Source organism: Rhinoderma darwinii (genome assembly GCF_050947455.1).
Source record: "Rhinoderma darwinii isolate aRhiDar2 chromosome 3 unlocalized genomic scaffold, aRhiDar2.hap1 SUPER_3_unloc_4, whole genome shotgun sequence".
In the NCBI taxonomy this organism is placed as follows: Eukaryota; Metazoa; Chordata; class Amphibia; order Anura; family Rhinodermatidae; genus Rhinoderma; species Rhinoderma darwinii.
In genome coordinates, this window is record NW_027461747.1 from 72501 (window position 1) to 91776 (window position 19276).

The window sequence follows — 19276 nt, forward strand, 5'->3', positions numbered from 1 at the left end:
ACCGACCCTTCCAAGGCATCGGAAGACATTCGAGGACACATGGAAAGAGAGCAACCAAGAGCCCCGTTGTTGGACGCAGATTGGCACTGAGACCGCATCCAGGTTTCGCGACCACAAGAATGTAAGTCAACCGGGGGGTTCAATATGCCACTGTGACGCTTCAGAACAGTCCGGGCTGCATACTCTCACCGCGGGCCAGCTCTCAACCTGCCGAGGAGGAGGACGCCTACGAAGACCGGTCGGGGCAGCATCGTAAGTCTAGGACCTGTTCAGAGAGAGCCCAACATAGAGCCGAGAAGATGGAGCGCGCTCAGCGTCCCTAACCCTTACCAGTAAGGTAACAAGGACCAGGCTTAGGTAATATGGGACAAAGGCAACGGCAACCTCGACAATCCGGGTTGTTATCTGCTCTCACCGGCGGCCCAGCTCGCAACCTGCCGAGATGGAGGAAGCCTACGAAGACCGGTCGGTCGGGGCAGCATCGTAAGTCGAGGACCTGTTTAGAGAGAGCCCAACATAGAGCCGAGAAGATGGAGCGCGCTCATTGTCCCTAACCCTTACCAGTAAGGTATCAAGGACCAGGCTTAGGTAATATGGGACAAAGGCAACGGCAACCTCGACAATCCGGGTTAACTGCTCTCACCGGCGGCCCAGCTCGCAACCTGCCGAGATGGAGGACGCCTACGAAGACCGGTCGGTCGGTCGGGGCAGAATCGTAAGTCGAGGACCTGTTTAGAGAGAGCCCAACATAGAGCCGAGAAGATGGAGCGCGCTCATCGTCCCTAACCCTTACCAGTAAGGTATCAAGGACCAGGCTTAGGTAATATGGGACAAAGGCAACGGCAACCTCGACAATCCGGGTTAACTGCTCTCACCGGCGGCCCAGCTCGCAACCTGCCGAGATGGAGGACGCCTACGAAGACCGGTCGGTCGGTCGGGGCAGAATCGTAAGTCGAGGACCTGTTTAGAGAGAGCCCAACATAGAGCCGAGAAGATGGAGCGCGCTCATCGTCCCTAACCCTTACCAGTAAGGTATCAAGGACCAGGCTTAGGTAATATGGGACAAAGGCAACGGCAACCTCGACAATCCGGGTTAACTGCTCTCACCGACGGCCCAGCTCGCAACCTGCCGAGATGAAGGATGCCTACGAAGACCGGTCGGTCTTAAGTCGAGGACCTGTTTAGAGAGAGCCCAACATAGAGCCGAGAAGATGGAGCGCGCTCAGCGTCCCTAACCCTTACCAGTAAGGTAACAAGGACCAGGCTTAGGTAATATGGGACAAAGGCAACAACAACCTCGACAATCCGGGTTAACTGCTCTCTCTGGCGGCCCAGCTCGCAAAGTGCCGAGGAGGACGCCTTTGTCGCCCACGGGGAACCGAGGCCGCTTTCCCGGCGGCTTAGCGGCTCCACATGGGATGGGGCCGCCCCCCTCCGGAGAGGGGGGGAGGGAAGCCACCGTGGAGCCGCGTGTGGCTTGCATGCGGGAGCCACGCCGACACTTCCAGCCTCGGGCGAGGCGGAAGACGGCTTTGGACTACTTGCGAAAAACAACCGTGCCCCATGCGCGGGTGCGCCTGGGAGCACCTCGGCTAGAGAGGCCCTTGCGAGCAGCGGACATACGGGGGCGGTCACTGCCTCCCCGTCGTTTAAAGCTTTCTCTCGCGCCTCGGGCTCCGGCGACACCAGCACACTCTCGGACGCCTTTTAGAGTGATAGAAGCAGCACTGAGCAAACGCACCTCGCGGGAGCGAGAGGTACCGGCGCCCGCCTTAGCAGGACCGCCGGGCTTTTTGGGACACCGGCCGTAGGTGGCCGGGGGCGAAACAGACCCGGACGGTGTGGGAGGAAGACGCGCTCGCCGTAACCGACAGTGCTCCAAAGCACTGCCGAGCGAGTGGTCCCTCCGCCGCCGGGTCGCGGGGAGCCAGATCGATCTGAGGAGTCTTGGACAAATTCCAAAGACTCAAACGGCGCGGGAGCACGTGCTCCTCTCACAGCTTAACGACAGGTGGCCGAGGCCGACGGGGACTTCCAGGAGGCCGGCATGACGTGCCACTACATACCGGTCACACCATGGAAGTCCTTCTCGGCCACAAACGGTTAGGACTTCCCGCTAGGAAGAACCGTAGGGACTTGGAACGCGGAGCAGAAATGCCCTCTCACAGGATTTCAGGTGAAGGAGATATTCGCACCCCTAAAAGTGTCACCACCTCAAATACACCGGGGTAAGGTGCCAACTTACCCGGGCTCCTGGAACTGCTGCCCGGCTGAAGCCCAAAATAAAAACCTCATAGGGTTTTTCCTCCAAAACGTCAATGAAGACAGACCTGCCAGCCAGGCCGACGGGGACTTCCAGGAGGCCGGCATGACGTGCCACTACATACCGGTCACACCATGGAAGTCCTTCTCGGGTTGGACCAGGTGCAGCTCCCGCTAGAACGTGCAGCACGTCCTCCTTCACGGTACTCTCGGTTGGACTCGCCAACGTGGCCGAGCTCCTACAACTGCTGGTCGGCCTGGGACTCCAGAAAGAATGCACCAAAGTTCTTTCGTGGAAGTCCAGGTGCACCGGACCGACCAGCCAACGAGGCCGACGGGGACTTCCAGGAGGCCGGCATGACGTGCCACTACATACCGGTCACACCATGGAAGTCCTTCTCGGCCACAAACGGTTAGGACTTCCCGCTAGGAAGAACCGTAGGGACTTGGAACGCGGAGCAGAAATGCCCTCTCACAGGATTTCAGGTGAAGGAGATATTCGCACCCCTAAAAGTGTCACCACCTCAAATACACCGGGGTAAGGTGCCAACTTACCCGGGCTCCTGGAACTGCTGCCCGGCTGAAGCCCAAAATAAAAACCTCATAGGGTTTTTCCTCCAAAACGTCAATGAAGACAGACCTGCCAGCCAGGCCGACGGGGACTTCCAGGAGGCCGGCATGACGTGCCACTACATACCGGTCACACCATGGAAGTCCTTCTCGGGTTGGACCAGGTGCAGCTCCCGCTAGAACGTGCAGCACGTCCTCCTTCACGGTACTCTCGGTTGGACTCGCCAACGTGGCCGAGCTCCTACAACTGCTGGTCGGCCTGGGACTCCAGAAAGAATGCACCAAAGTTCTTTCGTGGAAGTCCAGGTGCACCGGACCGACCAGCCAACGAGGCCGACGGGGACTTCCAGGAGGCCGGCATGACGTGCCACTACATACCGGTCACACCATGGAAGTCCTTCTCGGCCACAAACGGTTAGGACTTCCCGCTAGGAAGAACCGTAGGGACTTGGAACGCGGAGCAGAAATGCCCTCTCACAGGATTTCAGGTGAAGGAGATATTCGCACCCCTAAAAGTGTCACCACCTCAAATACACCGGGGTAAGGTGCCAACTTACCCGGGCTCCTGGAACTGCTGCCCGGCTGAAGCCCAAAATAAAAACCTCATAGGGTTTTTCCTCCAAAACGTCAATGAAGACAGACCTGCCAGCCAGGCCGACGGGGACTTCCAGGAGGCCGGCATGACGTGCCACTACATACCGGTCACACCATGGAAGTCCTTCTCGGGTTGGACCAGGTGCAGCTCCCGCTAGAACGTGCAGCACGTCCTCCTTCACGGTACTCTCGGTTGGACTCGCCAACGTGGCCGAGCTCCTACAACTGCTGGTCGGCCTGGGACTCCAGAAAGAATGCACCAAAGTTCTTTCGTGGAAGTCCAGGTGCACCGGACCGACCAGCCAACGAGGCCGACGGGGACTTCCAGGAGGCCGGCATGACGTGCCACTACATACCGGTCACACCATGGAAGTCCTTCTCGGCCACAAACGGTTAGGACTTCCCGCTAGGAAGAACCGTAGGGACTTGGAACGCGGAGCAGAAATGCCCTCTCACAGGATTTCAGGTGAAGGAGATATTCGCACCCCTAAAAGTGTCACCACCTCAAATACACCGGGGTAAGGTGCCAACTTACCCGGGCTCCTGGAACTGCTGCCCGGCTGAAGCCCAAAATAAAAACCTCATAGGGTTTTTCCTCCAAAACGTCAATGAAGACAGACCTGCCAGCCAGGCCGACGGGGACTTCCAGGAGGCCGGCATGACGTGCCACTACATACCGGTCACACCATGGAAGTCCTTCTCGGGTTGGACCAGGTGCAGCTCCCGCTAGAACGTGCAGCACGTCCTCCTTCACGGTACTCTCGGTTGGACTCGCCAACGTGGCCGAGCTCCTACAACTGCTGGTCGGCCTGGGACTCCAGAAAGAATGCACCAAAGTTCTTTCGTGGAAGTCCAGGTGCACCGGACCGACCAGCCAACGAGGCCGACGGGGACTTCCAGGAGGCCGGCATGACGTGCCACTACATACCGGTCACACCATGGAAGTCCTTCTCGGCCACAAACGGTTAGGACTTCCCGCTAGGAAGAACCGTAGGGACTTGGAACGCGGAGCAGAAATGCCCTCTCACAGGATTTCAGGTGAAGGAGATATTCGCACCCCTAAAAGTGTCACCACCTCAAATACACCGGGGTAAGGTGCCAACTTACCCGGGCTCCTGGAACTGCTGCCCGGCTGAAGCCCAAAATAAAAACCTCATAGGGTTTTTCCTCCAAAACGTCAATGAAGACAGACCTGCCAGCCAGGCCGACGGGGACTTCCAGGAGGCCGGCATGACGTGCCACTACATACCGGTCACACCATGGAAGTCCTTCTCGGGTTGGACCAGGTGCAGCTCCCGCTAGAACGTGCAGCACGTCCTCCTTCACGGTACTCTCGGTTGGACTCGCCAACGTGGCCGAGCTCCTACAACTGCTGGTCGGCCTGGGACTCCAGAAAGAATGCACCAAAGTTCTTTCGTGGAAGTCCAGGTGCACCGGACCGACCAGCCAACGAGGCCGACGGGGACTTCCAGGAGGCCGGCATGACGTGCCACTACATACCGGTCACACCATGGAAGTCCTTCTCGGCCACAAACGGTTAGGACTTCCCGCTAGGAAGAACCGTAGGGACTTGGAACGCGGAGCAGAAATGCCCTCTCACAGGATTTCAGGTGAAGGAGATATTCGCACCCCTAAAAGTGTCACCACCTCAAATACACCGGGGTAAGGTGCCAACTTACCCGGGCTCCTGGAACTGCTGCCCGGCTGAAGCCCAAAATAAAAACCTCATAGGGTTTTTCCTCCAAAACGACAATGAAGACAGACCTGCCAGCCAGGCCGACGGGGACTTCCAGGAGGCCGGCATGACGTGCCACTACATACCGGTCACACCATGGAAGTCCTTCTCGGGTTGGACCAGGTGCAGCTCCCGCTAGAACGTGCAGCACGTCCTCCTTCACGGTACTCTCGGTTGGACTCGCCAACGTGGCCGAGCTCCTACAACTGCTGGTCGGCCTGGGACTCCAGAAAGAATGCACCAAAGTTCTTTCGTGGAAGTCCAGGTGCACCGGACCGACCAGCCAACGAGGCCGACGGGGACTTCCAGGAGGCCGGCATGACGTGCCACTACATACCGGTCACACCATGGAAGTCCTTCTCGGCCACAAACGGTTAGGACTTCCCGCTAGGAAGAACCGTAGGGACTTGGAACGCGGAGCAGAAATGCCCTCTCACAGGATTTCAGGTGAAGGAGATATTCGCACCCCTAAAAGTGTCACCACCTCAAATACACCGGGGTAAGGTGCCAACTTACCCGGGCTCCTGGAACTGCTGCCCGGCTGAAGCCCAAAATAAAAACCTCATAGGGTTTTTCCTCCAAAACGTCAATGAAGACAGACCTGCCAGCCAGGCCGACGGGGACTTCCAGGAGGCCGGCATGACGTGCCACTACATACCGGTCACACCATGGAAGTCCTTCTCGGGTTGGACCAGGTGCAGCTCCCGCTAGAACGTGCAGCACGTCCTCCTTCACGGTACTCTCGGTTGGACTCGCCAACGTGGCCGAGCTCCTACAACTGCTGGTCGGCCTGGGACTCCAGAAAGAATGCACCAAAGTTCTTTCGTGGAAGTCCAGGTGCACCGGACCGACCAGCCAACGAGGCCGACGGGGACTTCCAGGAGGCCGGCATGACGTGCCACTACATACCGGTCACACCATGGAAGTCCTTCTCGGCCACAAACGGTTAGGACTTCCCGCTAGGAAGAACCGTAGGGACTTGGAACGCGGAGCAGAAATGCCCTCTCACAGGATTTCAGGTGAAGGAGATATTCGCACCCCTAAAAGTGTCACCACCTCAAATACACCGGGGTAAGGTGCCAACTTACCCGGGCTCCTGGAACTGCTGCCCGGCTGAAGCCCAAAATAAAAACCTCATAGGGTTTTTCCTCCAAAACGACAATGAAGACAGACCTGCCAGCCAGGCCGACGGGGACTTCCAGGAGGCCGGCATGACGTGCCACTACATACCGGTCACACCATGGAAGTCCTTCTCGGGTTGGACCAGGTGCAGCTCCCGCTAGAACGTGCAGCACGTCCTCCTTCACGGTACTCTCGGTTGGACTCGCCAACGTGGCCGAGCTCCTACAACTGCTGGTCGGCCTGGGACTCCAGAAAGAATGCACCAAAGTTCTTTCGTGGAAGTCCAGGTGCACCGGACCGACCAGCCAACGAGGCCGACGGGGACTTCCAGGAGGCCGGCATGACGTGCCACTACATACCGGTCACACCATGGAAGTCCTTCTCGGCCACAAACGGTTAGGACTTCCCGCTAGGAAGAACCGTAGGGACTTGGAACGCGGAGCAGAAATGCCCTCTCACAGGATTTCAGGTGAAGGAGATATTCGCACCCCTAAAAGTGTCACCACCTCAAATACACCGGGGTAAGGTGCCAACTTACCCGGGCTCCTGGAACTGCTGCCCGGCTGAAGCCCAAAATAAAAACCTCATAGGGTTTTTCCTCCAAAACGTCAATGAAGACAGACCTGCCAGCCAGGCCGACGGGGACTTCCAGGAGGCCGGCATGACGTGCCACTACATACCGGTCACACCATGGAAGTCCTTCTCGGGTTGGACCAGGTGCAGCTCCCGCTAGAACGTGCAGCACGTCCTCCTTCACGGTACTCTCGGTTGGACTCGCCAACGTGGCCGAGCTCCTACAACTGCTGGTCGGCCTGGGACTCCAGAAAGAATGCACCAAAGTTCTTTCGTGGAAGTCCAGGTGCACCGGACCGACCAGCCAACGAGGCCGACGGGGACTTCCAGGAGGCCGGCATGACGTGCCACTACATACCGGTCACACCATGGAAGTCCTTCTCGGCCACAAACGGTTAGGACTTCCCGCTAGGAAGAACCGTAGGGACTTGGAACGCGGAGCAGAAATGCCCTCTCACAGGATTTCAGGTGAAGGAGATATTCGCACCCCTAAAAGTGTCACCACCTCAAATACACCGGGGTAAGGTGCCAACTTACCCGGGCTCCTGGAACTGCTGCCCGGCTGAAGCCCAAAATAAAAACCTCATAGGGTTTTTCCTCCAAAACGTCAATGAAGACAGACCTGCCAGCCAGGCCGACGGGGACTTCCAGGAGGCCGGCATGACGTGCCACTACATACCGGTCACACCATGGAAGTCCTTCTCGGGTTGGACCAGGTGCAGCTCCCGCTAGAACGTGCAGCACGTCCTCCTTCACGGTACTCTCGGTTGGACTCGCCAACGTGGCCGAGCTCCTACAACTGCTGGTCGGCCTGGGACTCCAGAAAGAATGCACCAAAGTTCTTTCGTGGAAGTCCAGGTGCACCGGACCGACCAGCCAACGAGGCCGACGGGGACTTCCAGGAGGCCGGCATGACGTGCCACTACATACCGGTCACACCATGGAAGTCCTTCTCGGCCACAAACGGTTAGGACTTCCCGCTAGGAAGAACCGTAGGGACTTGGAACGCGGAGCAGAAATGCCCTCTCACAGGATTTCAGGTGAAGGAGATATTCGCACCCCTAAAAGTGTCACCACCTCAAATACACCGGGGTAAGGTGCCAACTTACCCGGGCTCCTGGAACTGCTGCCCGGCTGAAGCCCAAAATAAAAACCTCATAGGGTTTTTCCTCCAAAACGTCAATGAAGACAGACCTGCCAGCCAGGCCGACGGGGACTTCCAGGAGGCCGGCATGACGTGCCACTACATACCGGTCACACCATGGAAGTCCTTCTCGGGTTGGACCAGGTGCAGCTCCCGCTAGAACGTGCAGCACGTCCTCCTTCACGGTACTCTCGGTTGGACTCGCCAACGTGGCCGAGCTCCTACAACTGCTGGTCGGCCTGGGACTCCAGAAAGAATGCACCAAAGTTCTTTCGTGGAAGTCCAGGTGCACCGGACCGACCAGCCAACGAGGCCGACGGGGACTTCCAGGAGGCCGGCATGACGTGCCACTACATACCGGTCACACCATGGAAGTCCTTCTCGGCCACAAACGGTTAGGACTTCCCGCTAGGAAGAACCGTAGGGACTTGGAACGCGGAGCAGAAATGCCCTCTCACAGGATTTCAGGTGAAGGAGATATTCGCACCCCTAAAAGTGTCACCACCTCAAATACACCGGGGTAAGGTGCCAACTTACCCGGGCTCCTGGAACTGCTGCCCGGCTGAAGCCCAAAATAAAAACCTCATAGGGTTTTTCCTCCAAAACGTCAATGAAGACAGACCTGCCAGCCAGGCCGACCGGGACTTCCAGGAGGCCGGCAGGAGGTGTCACTACCTACCGGTCACACCATGGAAGTCCTTCCCGGCTTGGAACGGGAGCAGCTCCCGTTTGTACTTCCTATTTCACGGCTTTCGGTAGGAGTTGCCGAGGTGGCCGAGCTCCTGCAACTGCAGGTCGGCTTGGGACTTCAGAAAATACCATAAAAAAAAAAAGTTTTTTTTATTATGAAGGTAAAACACACAGCGGGACCGAGACGCGAGCCAGGCCGACGGGGACTTCCAGGAGGTCGGCATGAGGTGGCCGCGCCTACCGCTCTTGCCCTGGAAGTCCGCCGAGGACCGCAGGGCGCTACGGAGCTCGTACACTGCTGCCCCCGGGCTGGCACGGCTTCCCCATGGCTCCTCTATCCCCCCACGGGTGCAATAGGCAGGCACACGCCGCTCGTACACCGAGGTGGCTCCCGGCCGCTTTCGGTAGGAGTCACCGAGGTGGCCTTGCTCGTGCAAATGCAGGTGGGCTTGGGGCTTCCGAAAATACCATAAAAAAAAAAAGATTTTTTTATTAAGAAGGTAAAAAAAAAAACAGCGGGACCGACCCGCGAGCTAGGCCGACGGGGACTTCCAGGAGGTCGGCATGAGGTGGAGGCTCCTACCGCTCTTGCCCTGGAAGTCCGCAGAGGACCGCGGGCGCTGTGGAGCTCCCACAAGGAAGCTGCCGGCATGCAGCAGCTCCCACGGGGCCCCTCTATCCCCCCACGGGTGCAATAGGCAGGCACACGCCGCTCATACTCGGAGATGGCTCCCGGCCGCTTTCGGTAGGAGTCACCGAGGTGGCCGGGCTCGTGCAACTCCAGGTGGGCTTGGGACTTCAGAAAATGGCATAAAAAAAAAAAAAAATTTTTATTAAGAAGGTAAAAAAAAAACAGCGGGACCAACCCGCGAGCGAGGCCGACGGGGACATCCAGGGCAGCGGCGTGAGAGGGCGGCTTGGTGCCGCTATCTCCCTGGAAGCCGCATTCGGCCTAAGCAGGGAACGCCTCCCGCCCTCCTCTCGTCCTGGAAGTGTTGGACTTGGGGGGCGGAGCAAGTTCTCCCTCTCACAGTATTTCAGGCGTAGGAGATATTCACACCCCTAAAAGTGTCACCTCGCCAATTACACCGGTGGGAGGTGCCAAAATGCCCGGCCTCCTGGAACGGCTGCTTGGCTGAAGGCCAAAATAAAAACCTCATAGGGTTTTTTCTCCAAAACGTGAATGAAGACAGACACGCGAGCCAGGCCGAGGGGGAGTTCCAGGAGGTCGGCATGAGGTGGCCGCACCTACCGCTTGAGCCCTGGAAGTCCGTCGCGGACCGGAAGTGCATGTCGGGCGGGTGAACTACGGGACTCGCCGCGGGCGCTGTGGAGCTCCCACAAGGAAGCTGCCGGCATGTACAAGCTCCCACGGGGCCCCTCTATCCCCCCACGGGTGCAAAAGGCCGGCACACGCCGCTGATACGCGGAGCTGGCTCCCGGCCGCTGTCATGCATCACTCGCGGACCGGAAGTGCTTGTCAGCCGGGTGGACACGACGGGACTCGCCGCGGGCGCTGTGGAGCTCGTACAGGGCTGCCCCCGGGCTGGCACAGCTTCCCCATGGCTCCTCTATCCCCCCACGGCTGCAATAGGCAGGCACACGCCGCTCGTACACCGAGCTGGCTCCCGGCCGCTTTCGGTAGGAGTAACCGAGGTGGCCTTGCTCGTGCAAATGCAGGTGGGCTTGGGGCTTCCGAAAATACCATAAAAAAAAAAAGTTTTTTTATTAAGAAGGTAAAAAAAAAAAACAGCGGGGCCGACCCGCGAGCTAGGCCGACGGGGACTTCCAGGAGGTCGGCATGAGGTGGAGGCTCCTACCGCTCTTGCCCTGGAAGTCCGCAGAGGACCGCGGGCGCTGTGGAGCTCCCACAAGGAAGCTGCCGGCATCCAGCAGCTCCCACGGGGCCCCTCTATCCCCCCACAGGTGCAATTGGCAGGCACACACCGCTCATACGCGGAGCTGGCTCCCCGAAGCTGACATGCATCATTGGCGGGGCGGAAGTGCTTATCAGCCGGGTGGACACAACGGGACTCGCCACGGGCGAACCACAGCTCCCACAAGCAAGCTGCCGGCATCCAGCAGCTCCCACGGGGCCCCTCTATCCCCCCACAGGTGCAATTGGCAGGCACACACCGCTCATACGCGGAGCTGGCTCCCCGAAGCTGACATGCATCATTGGCGGGGCGGAAGTGCTTATCAGCCGGGTGGACACAACGGGACTCGCCACGGGCGAACCACAGCTCCCACAAGCAAGCTGCCGGTATGCACAAGCTCCTACGGGGCCCCTCTATCCCCCCACAGGTGCAATAGGCAGGCACACACCGCTCATACGCGGAGCTGGCTCCCCGAAGCTGACATGCATCATTGGCGGGGCGGAAGTGCTTGTCAGCCGGGTGGACACAACGGGACTCGCCACGGGCGAACCACAGCTCCCACAAGCAAGCTGCCGGTATGCACAAGCTCCTACGGGGCCCCTCTATCCCCCCACAGGTGCAATAGGCAGGCACACACCGCTCATACGCGGAGCTGGCTCCCCGAAGCTGACATGCATCATTGGCGGGGCGGAAGTGCTTGTCAGCCGGGTGGACACAACGGGACTCGCCACGGGCGAACCACAGCTCCCACAAGCAAGCTGCCGGTATGCACAAGCTCCTACGGGGCCCCTCTATCCCCCCACAGGTGCAATAGGCAGGCACACACCGCTCATACGCGGAGCTGGCTCCCCGAAGCTGACATGCATCATTGGCGGGGCGGAAGTGCTTGTCAGCCGGGTGGACACAACGGGACTCGCCACGGGCGAACCACAGCTCCCACAAGCAAGCTGCCGGTATGCACAAGCTCCTACGGGGCCCCTCTATCCCCCCACAGGTGCAATAGGCAGGCACACACCGCTCATACGCGGAGCTGGCTCCCCGAAGCTGACATGCATCATTGGCGGGGCGGAAGTGCTTGTCAGCCGGGTGGACACAACGGGACTCGCCACGGGCGAACCACAGCTCCCACAAGCTAGCTGCCGGTATGCACAAGCTCCTACGGGGCCCCTCTATCCCCCCACAGGTGCAATAGGCAGGCACACACCGCTCATACGCGGAGCTGGCTCCCCGAAGCTGACATGCATCATTGGCGGGGCGGAAGTGCTTGTCAGCCGGGTGGACACAACGGGACTCGCCACGGGCGAACCACAGCTCCCACAAGCTAGCTGCCGGTATGCACAAGCTCCTACGGGGCCCCTCTATCCCCCCACAGGTGCAATAGGCAGGCACACACCGCTCATACGCGGAGCTGGCTCCCCGAAGCTGACATGCATCATTGGCGGGGCGGAAGTGCTTGTCAGCCGGGTGGACACAACGGGACTCGCCACGGGCGAACCACAGCTCCCACAAGCAAGCTGCCGGTATGCACAAGCTCCTACGGGGCCCCTCTATCCCCCCACAGGTGCAATAGGCAGGCACACACCGCTCATACGCGGAGCTGGCTCCCCGAAGCTGACATGCATCATTGGCGGGGCGGAAGTGCTTGTCAGCCGGGTGGACACAACGGGACTCGCCGCGGGCGCTGCGGAGCTCGTACACGGCTGCCCCCGGGCTGGCACAGCTTCCCCATGGCTCCTCTATCCCTCCACGGCTGCAATAGGCAGGCACACACCGCTCATACACGGAGCTGGCTCCGGCCGCTTTCGGAAGGAGACGCCGACGTGGCCTTGCTCGTGCAACTCCAGGTGGGCTTGAGGCTTCCGAAAATGCAAAAAAAAAAAAAAGATTTTTTTATTAAGAAGGTAGAAAAATCAGCGGGACCGACCCGCGAGCGAGGCCGACGGGGACTTCCAGGAGGTCGGCATGAGGTGGCCGCGTCTACCGCTCGAAACCTGGAAGTCTGCAACGGGCGCTGCGGAGCTCGTACACGGCTGCCTCCGGTCTTGCACAGCTTCCCCATGGCTCCTCTATCCCCCCCATGGGTGCAATATAAAAAAAAACAATTTTAGTCATTATTAACCTAGTCCGGTCACCACCGTTACAGTCGGATGTCAGCTGTAAGATACAGCTGAGATCCGGTGATGATGGCACCGACTCAGCTTCTGAGCCGGTGCCAAACATTGTACGGCATTTTGCGGGAAGTCAATGCTTTCCAGGACGTACATATACGTCCAATGGCGGGAAGGGGTTAATAATGACTAAAATTGTTTTTTTTTATATTGCACCCATGGGGGGGATAGAGGAGCCATGGGGAAGCTGTGCAAGACCGGAGGCAGCCGTGTACGAGCTCCGCAGCGCCCGTTGCAGACTTCCAGGTTTCGAGCGGTAGACGCGGCCACCTCATGCCGACCTCCTGGAAGTCCCCGTCGGCCTCGCTCGCGGGTCGGTCCCGCTGATTTTTCTACCTTCTTAATAAAAAAATCTTTTTTTTTTTTTTGCATTTTCGGAAGCCTCAAGCCCACCTGGAGTTGCACGAGCAAGGCCACGTCGGCGTCTCCTTCCGAAAGCGGCCGGAGCCAGCTCCGTGTATGAGCGGTGTGTGCCTGCCTATTGCAGCCGTGGAGGGATAGAGGAGCCATGGGGAAGCTGTGCCAGCCCGGGGGCAGCCGTGTACGAGCTCCGCAGCGCCCGCGGCGAGTCCCGTTGTGTCCACCCGGCTGACAAGCACTTCCGCCCCGCCAATGATGCATGTCAGCTTCGGGGAGCCAGCTCCGCGTATGAGCGGTGTGTGCCTGCCTATTGCACCTGTGGGGGGATAGAGGGGCCCCGTAGGAGCTTGTGCATACCGGCAGCTTGCTTGTGGGAGCTGTGGTTCGCCCGTGGCGAGTCCCGTTGTGTCCACCCGGCTGACAAGCACTTCCGCCCCGCCAATGATGCATGTCAGCTTCGGGGAGCCAGCTCCGCGTATGAGCGGTGTGTGCCTGCCTATTGCACCTGTGGGGGGATAGAGGGGCCCCGTAGGAGCTTGTGCATACCGGCAGCTAGCTTGTGGGAGCTGTGGTTCGCCCGTGGCGAGTCCCGTTGTGTCCACCCGGCTGACAAGCACTTCCGCCCCGCCAATGATGCATGTCAGCTTCGGGGAGCCAGCTCCGCGTATGAGCGGTGTGTGCCTGCCTATTGCACCTGTGGGGGGATAGAGGGGCCCCGTAGGAGCTTGTGCATACCGGCAGCTAGCTTGTGGGAGCTGTGGTTCGCCCGTGGCGAGTCCCGTTGTGTCCACCCGGCTGACAAGCACTTCCGCCCCGCCAATGATGCATGTCAGCTTCGGGGAGCCAGCTCCGCGTATGAGCGGTGTGTGCCTGCCTATTGCACCTGTGGGGGGATAGAGGGGCCCCGTAGGAGCTTGTGCATACCGGCAGCTTGCTTGTGGGAGCTGTGGTTCGCCCGTGGCGAGTCCCGTTGTGTCCACCCGGCTGACAAGCACTTCCGCCCCGCCAATGATGCATGTCAGCTTCGGGGAGCCAGCTCCGCGTATGAGCGGTGTGTGCCTGCCTATTGCACCTGTGGGGGGATAGAGGGGCCCCGTAGGAGCTTGTGCATACCGGCAGCTTGCTTGTGGGAGCTGTGGTTCGCCCGTGGCGAGTCCCGTTGTGTCCACCCGGCTGACAAGCACTTCCGCCCCGCCAATGATGCATGTCAGCTTCGGGGAGCCAGCTCCGCGTATGAGCGGTGTGTGCCTGCCTATTGCACCTGTGGGGGGATAGAGGGGCCCCGTAGGAGCTTGTGCATACCGGCAGCTTGCTTGTGGGAGCTGTGGTTCGCCCGTGGCGAGTCCCGTTGTGTCCACCCGGCTGACAAGCACTTCCGCCCCGCCAATGATGCATGTCAGCTTCGGGGAGCCAGCTCCGCGTATGAGCGGTGTGTGCCTGCCTATTGCACCTGTGGGGGGATAGAGGGGCCCCGTAGGAGCTTGTGCATACCGGCAGCTTGCTTGTGGGAGCTGTGGTTCGCCCGTGGCGAGTCCCGTTGTGTCCACCCGGCTGATAAGCACTTCCGCCCCGCCAATGATGCATGTCAGCTTCGGGGAGCCAGCTCCGCGTATGAGCGGTGTGTGCCTGCCAATTGCACCTGTGGGGGGATAGAGGGGCCCCGTGGGAGCTGCTGGATGCCGGCAGCTTGCTTGTGGGAGCTGTGGTTCGCCCGTGGCGAGTCCCGTTGTGTCCACCCGGCTGATAAGCACTTCCGCCCCGCCAATGATGCATGTCAGCTTCGGGGAGCCAGCTCCGCGTATGAGCGGTGTGTGCCTGCCAATTGCACCTGTGGGGGGATAGAGGGGCCCCGTGGGAGCTGCTGGATGCCGGCAGCTTCCTTGTGGGAGCTCCACAGCGCCCGCGGTCCTCTGCGGACTTCCAGGGCAAGAGCGGTAGGAGCCTCCACCTCATGCCGACCTCCTGGAAGTCCCCGTCGGCCTAGCTCGCGGGTCGGCCCCGCTGTTTTTTTTTTTTACCTTCTTAATAAAAAAACTTTTTTTTTTTATGGTATTTTCGGAAGCCCCAAGCCCACCTGCATTTGCACGAGCAAGGCCACCTCGGTTACTCCTACCGAAAGCGGCCGGGAGCCAGCTCGGTGTACGAGCGGCGTGTGCCTGCCTATTGCAGCCGTGGGGGGATAGAGGAGCCATGGGGAAGCTGTGCCAGCCCGGGGGCAGCCCTGTACGAGCTCCACAGCGCCCGCGGCGAGTCCCGTCGTGTCCACCCGGCTGACAAGCACTTCCGGTCCGCGAGTGATGCATGACAGCGGCCGGGAGCCAGCTCCGCGTATCAGCGGCGTGTGCCGGCCTTTTGCACCCGTGGGGGGATAGAGGGGCCCCGTGGGAGCTTGTACATGCCGGCAGCTTCCTTGTGGGAGCTCCACAGCGCCCGCGGCGAGTCCCGTAGTTCACCCGCCCGACATGCACTTCCGGTCCGCGACGGACTTCCAGGGCTCAAGCGGTAGGTGCGGCCACCTCATGCCGACCTCCTGGAACTCCCCCTCGGCCTGGCTCGCGTGTCTGTCTTCATTCACGTTTTGGAGAAAAAACCCTATGAGGTTTTTATTTTGGCCTTCAGCCAAGCAGCCGTTCCAGGAGGCCGGGCATTTTGGCACCTCCCACCGGTGTAATTGGCGAGGTGACACTTTTAGGGGTGTGAATATCTCCTACGCCTGAAATACTGTGAGAGGGAGAACTTGCTCCGCCCCCCAAGTCCAACACTTCCAGGACGAGAGGAGGGCGGGAGGCGTTCCCTGCTTAGGCCGAATGCGGCTTCCAGGGAGATAGCGGCACCAAGCCGCCCTCTCACGCCGCTGCCCTGGATGTCCCCGTCGGCCTCGCTCGCGGGTTGGTCCCGCTGTTTTTTTTTTACCTTCTTAATAAAATTTTTTTTTTTTTTTTATGCCATTTTCTGAAGTCCCAAGCCCACCTGGAGTTGCACGAGCCCGGCCACCTCGGTGACTCCTACCGAAAGCGGCCGGGAGCCATCTCCGAGTATGAGCGGCGTGTGCCTGCCTATTGCACCCGTGGGGGGATAGAGGGGCCCCGTGGGAGCTGCTGCATGCCGGCAGCTTCCTTGTGGGAGCTCCACAGCGCCCGCGGTCCTCTGCGGACTTCCAGGGCAAGAGCGGTAGGAGCCTCCACCTCATGCCGACCTCCTGGAAGTCCCCGTCGGCCTAGCTCGCGGGTCGGTCCCGCTGTTTTTTTTTTTACCTTCTTAATAAAAAAATCTTTTTTTTTTTATGGTATTTTCGGAAGCCCCAAGCCCACCTGCATTTGCACGAGCAAGGCCACCTCGGTGACTCCTACCGAAAGCGGCCGGGAGCCACCTCGGTGTACGAGCGGCGTGTGCCTGCCTATTGCACCCGTGGGGGGATAGAGGAGCCATGGGGAAGCCGTGCCAGCCCGGGGGCAGCAGTGTACGAGCTCCGTAGCGCCCTGCGGTCCTCGGCGGACTTCCAGGGCAAGAGCGGTAGGCGCGGCCACCTCATGCCGACCTCCTGGAAGTCCCCGTCGGCCTGGCTCGCGTCTCGGTCCCGCTGTGTGTTTTACCTTCATAATAAAAAAAACTTTTTTTTTTTATGGTATTTTCTGAAGTCCCAAGCCGACCTGCAGTTGCAGGAGCTCGGCCACCTCGGCAACTCCTACCGAAAGCCGTGAAATAGGAAGTACAAACGGGAGCTGCTCCCGTTCCAAGCCGGGAAGGACTTCCATGGTGTGACCGGTAGGTAGTGACACCTCCTGCCGGCCTCCTGGAAGTCCCGGTCGGCCTGGCTGGCAGGTCTGTCTTCATTGACGTTTTGGAGGAAAAACCCTATGAGGTTTTTATTTTGGGCTTCAGCCGGGCAGCAGTTCCAGGAGCCCGGGTAAGTTGGCACCTTACCCCGGTGTATTTGAGGTGGTGACACTTTTAGGGGTGCGAATATCTCCTTCACCTGAAATCCTGTGAGAGGGCATTTCTGCTCCGCGTTCCAAGTCCCTACGGTTCTTCCTAGCGGGAAGTCCTAACCGTTTCTGGCCGAGAAGGACTTCCATGGTGTGACCGGTATGTAGTGGCACGTCATGCCGGCCTCCTGGAAGTCCCCGTCGGCCTCGTTGGCTGGTCGGTCCGGTGCACCTGGACTTCCACGAAAGAACTTTGGTGCATTCTTTCTGGAGTCCCAGGCCGACCAGCAGTTGTAGGAGCTCGGCCACGTTGGCGAGTCCAACCGAGAGTACCGTGAAGGAGGACGTGCTGCACGTTCTAGCGGGAGCTGCACCTGGTCCAACCCGAGAAGGACTTCCATGGTGTGACCGGTATGTAGTGGCACGTCATGCCGGCCTCCTGGAAGTCCCCGTCGGCCTGGCTGGCAGGTCTGTCTTCATTGACGTTTTGGAGGAAAAACCCTATGAGGTTTTTATTTTGGGCTTCAGCCGGGCAGCAGTTCCAGGAGCCCGGGTAAGTTGGCACCTTACCCCGGTGTATTTGAGGTGGTGACACTTTTAGGGGTGCGAATATCTCCTTCACCTGAAATCCTGTGAGAGGGCATTTCTGCTCCGCGTTCCAAGTCCCTACGGTTCTTCCTAGCGGGAAGTCCTAACCGTTTGTGGCCGAGAAGGACTTCCATGGTGTGACCGGTATGTAGTGGCACGTCATGCCGGCCTCCTGGAAGTCCCCGTCGGCCTCGTTGGCTGGTCGGTCCGGTGCACCTGGACTTCCACGAAAGAACTTTGGTGCATTCTTTCTGGAGTCCCAGGCCGACCAGCAGTTGTAGGAGCTCGGCCACGTTGGCGAGTCCAACCGAGAGTACCGTGAAGGAGGACGTGCTGCACGTTCTAGCGGGAGCTGCACCTGGTCCAACCCGAGAAGGACTTCCATGGTGTGACCGGTATGTAGTGGCACGTCATGCCGGCCTCCTGGAAGTCCCCGTCGGCCTGGCTGGCAGGTCTGTCTTCATTGACGTTTTGGAGGAAAAACCCTATGAGGTTTTTATTTTGGGCTTCAGCCGGGCAGCAGTTCCAGGAGCCCGGGTAAGTTGGCACCTTACCCCGGTGTATTTGAGGTGGTGACACTTTTAGGGGTGCGAATATCTCCTTCACCTGAAATCCTGGGAGAGGGCATTTCTGCTCCGCGTTCCAAGTCCCTACGGTTCTTCCTAGCGGGAAGTCCTAACCGTTTGTGGCCGAGAAGGACTTCCATGGTGTGACCGGTATGTAGTGGCACGTCATGCCGGCCTCCTGGAAGTCCCCGTCGGCCTCGTTGGCTGGTCGGTCCGGTGCACCTGGACTTCCACGAAAGAACTTTGGTGCATTCTTTCTGGAGTCCCAGGCCGACCAGCAGTTGTAGGAGCTCGGCCACGTTGGCGAGTCCAACCGAGAGTACCGTGAAGGAGGACGTGCTGCACGTTCTAGCGGGAGCTGCACCTGGTCCAACCCGAGAAGGACTTCCATGGTGTGACCGGTATGTAGTGGCACGTCATGCCGGCCTCCTGGAAGTCCCCGTCGGCCTGGCTGGCAGGTCTGTCTTCATTGACGTTTTGGAGGAAAAACCCTATGAGGTTTTTATTTTGGGCTTCAGCCGGGCAGCAGTTCCAGGAGCCCGGGTAAGTTGGCACCTTACCCCGGTGTATTTGAGGTGGTGACACTTTTAGGGGTGCGAATATCTCCTTCACCTGAAATCCTGTGAGAGGGCATTTCTGCTCCGCGTTCCAAGTCCCTACGGTTCTTCCTAGCGGGAAGTCCTAACCGTTTGTGGCCGAGAAGGACTTCCATGGTGTGACCGGTATGTAGTGGCACGTCATGCCGGCCTCCTGGAAGTCCCCGTCGGCCTCGTTGGCTGGTCGGTCCGGTGCACCTGGACTTCCACGAAAGAACTTTGGTGCATTCTTTCTGGAGTCCCAGGCCGACCAGCAGTTGTAGGAGCTCGGCCACGTTGGCGAGTCCAACCGAGAGTACCGTGAAGGAGGACGTGCTGCACGTTCTAGCGGGAGCTGCACCTGGTCCAACCCGAGAAGGACTTCCATGGTGTGACCGGTATGTAGTGGCACGTCATGCCGGCCTCCTGGAAGTCCCCGTCGGCCTGGCTGGCAGGTCTGTCTTCATTGTCGTTTTGGAGGAAAAACCCTATGAGGTTTTTATTTTGGGCTTCAGCCGGGCAGCAG